This window comes from Anas platyrhynchos, chromosome 5, assembly GCF_047663525.1.
Source record: "Anas platyrhynchos isolate ZD024472 breed Pekin duck chromosome 5, IASCAAS_PekinDuck_T2T, whole genome shotgun sequence".
NCBI lineage: Eukaryota > Metazoa > Chordata > Aves > Anseriformes > Anatidae > Anas > Anas platyrhynchos.
Window position 1 is genome coordinate 1,320,435 of NC_092591.1, and position 6,432 is coordinate 1,326,866.

At 43.3% G+C, this 6,432-nt stretch overlaps 1 long non-coding RNA gene across 1 annotated transcript; it reads right to left on the reverse strand.

Moving 5' to 3' along the window:
- Nucleotides 1-429: 429 nt before the first annotated feature.
- LOC140002711 (uncharacterized) lies at nucleotides 430-3,724 on the reverse strand. Its single transcript, XR_011809973.1, has 3 exons — nucleotides 3,420-3,724; nucleotides 2,943-3,032; nucleotides 430-2,498 (listed from the first exon to the last, which is right to left on the reverse strand). It is a non-coding gene; the product is annotated as an uncharacterized lncRNA (long non-coding RNA).
- Nucleotides 3,725-6,432: the final 2,708 nt, after the last annotated feature.

Here is a 6,432-nt window from a genome sequence, read left to right on the forward strand (position 1 = left end):
GTGCATACCCATTAATCCATTGGGTTTCTGGGCTTGCATTTACCTGTGTGTGTACCACGTATGTCCACGCTGTGTATGCTCACGCTGCCTTTGTGGTATATATTATCCCCATCTGGCTTTCTCTTGCCTCTGTCTTCTCGCAGCTGCTGCCCATCAGCCACTACTGAGTTCATGGCATTTTTTCAGCAGATAACTGAACTATTCTGTTAATTTTACTTGTCTTTTTTCTTTCTTCTTGCTTAAAAAAAAAAAAAAAAAAAAAAAAAAAAGGTTATTTCTTTTGGTATTCTTCCCAAATCAATAAATTTATTCAGCCCATCTGTTCTGACTTCAGCATGCTCTCCTTTAATTTGCAACTATTTGTTAAAATACCAGAAATGTAATTATTCCAAAAATGCCACAGGTGTAAGAGATACTTAGCATAAAAACATAAAAATAAATCAAGGCAATGTTTGAATAGTTTAAAATCAAAGTTTACCTTGTTAACCTGAAAAGAAAGAAGGCAGGGAGAAGAGGACTGGCAAGGTTAAGTGAAGGTCTGGCAGATGGTGGCGGCACCAAGGGACTCAGAGGTTCGGGACTGCAGCAAGGAGGCAGGGGGCAGCTGAGATGTGCAGAGCCCACCTGGGGACATGGCTCAGCCAAGAAGAAGGAGTTTCCATCACAGCCACAAGCACGCAGTGGCGGTCCCTGTGCGCTGTCACCTGCATTTAGGGAGCTGGCAGCTGAGCAAAGGGCGTGCAGCAGGGTCTGCCCTTGCTGAGCTCCCATGGGGAGCTCGCCGCGGTCGGTGCCAGAGGTGGGGCAGATCAGCTCCCCACAGACCACCCAGAAGAACCTCACCAAGAGGCAGGGAAGAGCTTCTCCCAGCTCCTCTTGTGACACTGACCTTACTGCTTTTCCCATTGTAATGTTAACGCGTTGTGGAACACAGAAAAGTTCATTAAAACTGTGCGTTATCTCCCTGAGAACTTTAATCTTCCAAGGCCAGAGGACCGTTGGCTTATTGATGACTCTGGTCACACATGGGCAGAAGGCTGAGGAGCACCTTGAGGGCTCCAGCAACACATTTCTGGTGTATGATGCCCTGTGTTGGCCGTACAACAAGTCGGTGCCTTCCCACCCAACGCAGGGCAATTCTTTAGGTTTTATATCAGAGTAAGTCGGCTGTTCGCTGCAGCTTTCCTTAGGAGCAGCTTCCCAAAATTGCTCACTAGTCGTCTTTGTAACTCTCCACAGTTCCTTGGGAGCACAATGTCTGCATGTTTGCTTTAAAGGGATGGCTGCAGCTACCCACAATGTTAGCACCATTTAGCCCTTCTATGCAAGAGGCTAAATTACACGTTACGTGTAGAAGTATAAATGCTAACTAATTTCAGAGAAGCACTGCGGCTGGGGCTCATACATAATTAAATTCCAGAATTCCAACGCTAAAATGATCTTAATGCAAAATTAAAGGTCCCATTTTAATAACGCCATCAATATTTTGAAGCTTTGGGGCTTGGTATTTCAATGCCATTCAGCAAGAGCAAGAGCTGTTGTCTCAAAGGGAGCTCGTGGCCGCTTTCTCCGTGGTGTATCCCCCGCGGGGGGCTGTTGGCACCAGGGGCTGGCTCCCCACACGTGTGCCCTGGGGCCAGCCCGGGTGGGGTCAGGCAGCGCCTGCCGGGAGCCCCCAGGCGGTATCAGCCCAGCCTGGCCCCTGCTCCCACTGCCTCTCGCTGCTGGCCGATGCCCCTCGGCACGGCACCCAGCGTAGGGCAGTGCTGAACTCAATGCCTCTCCTTACTGAACATCACCAGCCGCGTGTCGCTGCTCCCCCTTTTTCTCTGCTGCAAAGCCGAGGACGTGGCTGTCTTCATGGTTGTTGTTTCCATGGTTTTCCAACATTAGGCAGCTTTTACATTAAAAAAGATAACGGTTTGATATGCTGCTCGTTACAGTCTTGATATCTGTTGTGTTTATTTTCAGGGGATCTGAAAGCCTTTTCTTTGTCTCCTTCTAGTCTCTGCTGTTACCAGATGTTTGTTTTTTCAATGTTTGGTTAATTTTACTTATGCATTTAACTCCATCCAGGAGAAACAGTCACCAGCTTCTGGGGAAATGACAGAAAGGGAAAGGCAGGAAGCCAAGCCCTGGGTTTGCTTTGCTCCGTTTCTAGGTTTTTCTGTCGGAGCCTGGCACTCCATCACAAAATGCCAGTTAGACTTACTGTAACATATTAACTCTTATTCACCATTAAAGCTCCCAAATCTTTTCGCGTTATGGAAGCTGCATGGGAAAGATGAACTTCAGAAACTTATTTCAGAACTTGTGAGGGATTTTAAAGGCTTAACCGAGCGGCTGTCTGCAGGTCTGAGGCTGAGGAGAATCGCATTATCTGGCTCCCGCGATGGCTGCTGCAGGTCACATCCAGCGCTCTCCCCCCTGCCCGCTGCACTCTCACTTGGCTCATCCGCAAATCGGGGTCACAGCCGGCCTGGGGGCCAGAGCATCACCTGGAAAAAACAACCCGCATCACTGATGTGATTGTTAAACTTAAATTAGGAATAAACATCTGTAAATAAATAAATAATGCACACGTATATTATTTATCTTACTATCTTTATGTATATGAACATTATTTTGTTATATGCACTTCATTATATATATTTTTAACACGTAGACAACTGGATAATTTTCTTGAAAATGTGTATTCTGCTTTTCCTTATACATATTTCTTCTTACCTAGAAATAGATATATAAAGCAAATATGCATAACTATGCAAAATCATTACTTACATGTTTTATATATTTAATTTTAATGTTATATACAATATATTAAACTGATAAATATTATAGATATATTAGATATAGGTATATTAGATTTTATATGTATAAAAAATGCAGCCTCCATTTCTGGTTAGCTATGTAACTACATATATTTATATGGGTGTAAGTACCTTGTTTTCTGCTGAAAAAATTGACTTCTATTCATTCCATTCGATCAGAAAACTCCCTTTTTAAAAAATTCACATACGTAAAATACATTCCTGCAAAACATTAAACAGCATTTCACTGTCAATGTGGTGATTCAAGATACCATTGCTGGAACAATCATGAACATTGAGCAGACATTTTATTGGATTTATTTGATAGCTTGAAACACTTTGAAGGCTGCTTTTAAAAAATACAAACATTTTATTGTGATCAGAGGAAAGCACTTTGATATTGCCAATGTTCTTCTTTTTAAAATTTTTGCACTCTATGGGAATTTGAGAAATTTCAATTTTATGTCAGTTTGATAGGAAATATATATCTATATGATTTATAGGGTACATATGATTTATTTTATAACACGTACAACACGTACTACATATCACTATATGATCACTACTGCGATTCTGTGATATATCCCATATATACAACACAAACCTCACCTTTGGGTTGGGTGTTGGTGGGGGCTGTCATTGAGCTGTGCCCCCCCAGGCACTGTGCGGGGCTGAGGGGGGCCGAACAGAGACCTGGGGACTGCCCGAGCCTTGCTTCCCTCTGCTTGAGCCACCTCGTCTCCAGTTAACTGCCAGCGAACCCCACCACAACTTGAGCCGATTCATCTCAATTTGCCTTGCCCCACATCCGCAGATTTTGTGCTGGTGGCTGCGTTTCACACAGGCTGTGCTGGTGCTCGCAGAGGAGCTGGCCCTGTGCTCTGGGTGCTGCGGGGATTTGTCTAGGAAGAGGCACAGAAACAATTGGCCGTGTTATCATCACAGTGGCGCTGTGAAGAAACACTTCCAAGCTGAGCCAAAACTCACACCAGCTAGGATTTTATTTCATATAATATACATATTATACATTTCATATAGACTACATAATATATACGCTCCAATATATTATGCTATGTTACATTATATATAATATATACCCATATTGCTGTGTGAGGCCGCAGGAGTGTGCTCACAGTGAGGGGCTCCAGGTGACAACTACCACGACTCGGTGGAAGTACTCAGAGCATCCTTCCTGCACTGTTGGGCCTGAGGCACAAACACAAGCACGGTGTGGGGAGCCATGCCCCACCATGCACATCCCAGCAGTGTCACACGGGGTTTGCCCATCTCTTGCAGGATGCTCCAGCACGGCACAGGCAGGAACAGGCGAGGTGAAGGGCTGCAGTGTGCTTGGTACAGCCAGGCAGGAGGAGAGCTGCTGGGGCAGAGCAGAGTTAACAGGGTTGTTGTCTGTGGGGAAATTATAAAGAGCAGCCTGCATCAAGTGGAATCAGCCCGGGTACGAGTCTCATTGGGGAAGAATTACAAGAGCACTTTAATGAGGAGCCTTCTGCTGTTGGGGAGAGCTCCCAGCACTCAGCCAGGGCTGGGCACTCAGAGGAATCTCCATCATGCTGTTACAGCAATAAATACCTCAAAGAATCACATTATTATGGAAAAGCTGCGATTTCAAGAAGCAAATTGGCAAACTAAAGAAATTAGTTGGAATCATGAGTGTAGGGACTAGAAGCCAGGCATGAAATTCATGAAATTGAATCACAAAACTTCGTGTAGCTCCGTCTGCCGGCAGAGGCGAGGCTGGGACGAGCAGAGCCTGGGGCAGTGCCCACGGGAGGGCTTCCCTGCGCACACACCTGGGCTTTGCAGGCAGAGAGGTTGGTCCCGCTGGTCCGGGCATTGATAAAACACCAGCTGGGAAACAATCAATAAAATCAAATCTTAAAAAATCGGTAAAGCAGCATGTAACTAAGCAAAATACACAAGCGTTGGCACTGCTCTTCTTTCACCTTGCTTGCTTTTGCTTAATATTTGAGCAAACAATGAAAAGGAGATTAGAATATGTACTTTGATTGCCATAACTTTATTATAAAGCTGAAGATGTGTTTTCATTATACAACCCCTGGGTTTTGGCCAAAGACACTGCCTCTGCTTTAGCTCAGTGTAAAAGGCAGAACTTGTACTCAGATGAGTGTTTGTACATGTTGTCTCTTCCTGAAACGCCTCGGTAAGATGGATGGAATTAAAAACTAAACTTTTCAGAAAAAAAAATAAAATAAATGAAGTAAAATAAAATAAAGTAAAATAAAATAAAATAAAATAAAATAAAATAAAATAAAATAAAATAAAATAAAATAAAATAAAATAAAATAAAATAAAATAAAATAACATAAAATAAAATAAAATAAATAATGAATTATCCACAATACTAGTTCAACTGGATATAAATTTAGCAGGTAATACCATGCCTCCAAAGTGACTTACAATCCAAAATAGATAAATAAATAAATAAATAAACAAACAAATAAATAAATAAATAAATAAATAAAAAGAAAAGGTAGAGCAGCTATTCAAGTAATTGTCTATTGTATTTTCCTCCCAGCTGACCATCCATTTGCGGACAGCTGATACTTTGAAGCAAAAGGACCTGCACCATTTTTATTCCACTTGTATTCCTGCGGATGGACTCTACCCAGAGAGACCTAAAGCCATCTTAAATCCTAATAAACACTCAGCTTCACCAACTTGTTGCTTTATCAAGCCCCATCTGTATTTATGATATTTAAGCTCCCAAGCATCAGCCCAGCAACAGCCAGGGTAGCAACTGGCCCTAAAAGGACGGGAGATTGACAGGTAAACGCCCAAAGGCTTGACCAACGTGCAATTAAACAATGCTGATGGGGAAGAAATCCTGAGCAGGGACCTTGTTTCTCCATGCAGCCAGACGATAGGTGCCTTTGTGGAAATGACTGCAGTGTGCTGGCTGTCACCTCACTGCCACCTCCTCCCCTCTGAGGACACGAGGGCTTGCCCTCTGTGCCTGCACGTGGCTGCAGTCCCCGGGCCCTTTGCCTCCTGTGCTTGTCGGGCAATTACAGGGATTTCCTTCACTGCCCTTGCCTTGGCAGCTCACTATCTTCTGGAGAAACAGTAGAGAAATAGGCCAGCATCCTCCCCGGGAGCTGTCAAAACTATTTATTTATTTAATTGGTAAGAGCACCTGTCTGTTGGTGGAAATAACAATATATGCTTCGAAATAAGCACACATTATTTATCCAACGTTGCATATTATTTCCAGGCAAATAATACCATTCAAAAGGCTGTCTAAATATGTATTTGAGTGAGTTAGTTGTTGTTCCAGACACCTGGATGAAATAATACATATGTTGAAAGAACCTTGCATAATGGATTTATTTTTTTAACAAATGCTAATAAAGTACCACAAAGAGCTCAACTTAATAACAATTTAGCAACAAACCTAACAGAATCAGCCGGTGTTCAAGGTCACCCATACCTTTGCCTCTTCTTTTTTAATTTATGATGATTATTATCGGCATCCTGAGACAGCTCGCTGTGTGCCTGTGGCTGGTTCCATCAGGTCAGACCGTGGCTGGGTTTTTGGGCAGATCAAGCAGCCGAACCACGGTTGTCTCACCCCATCCTC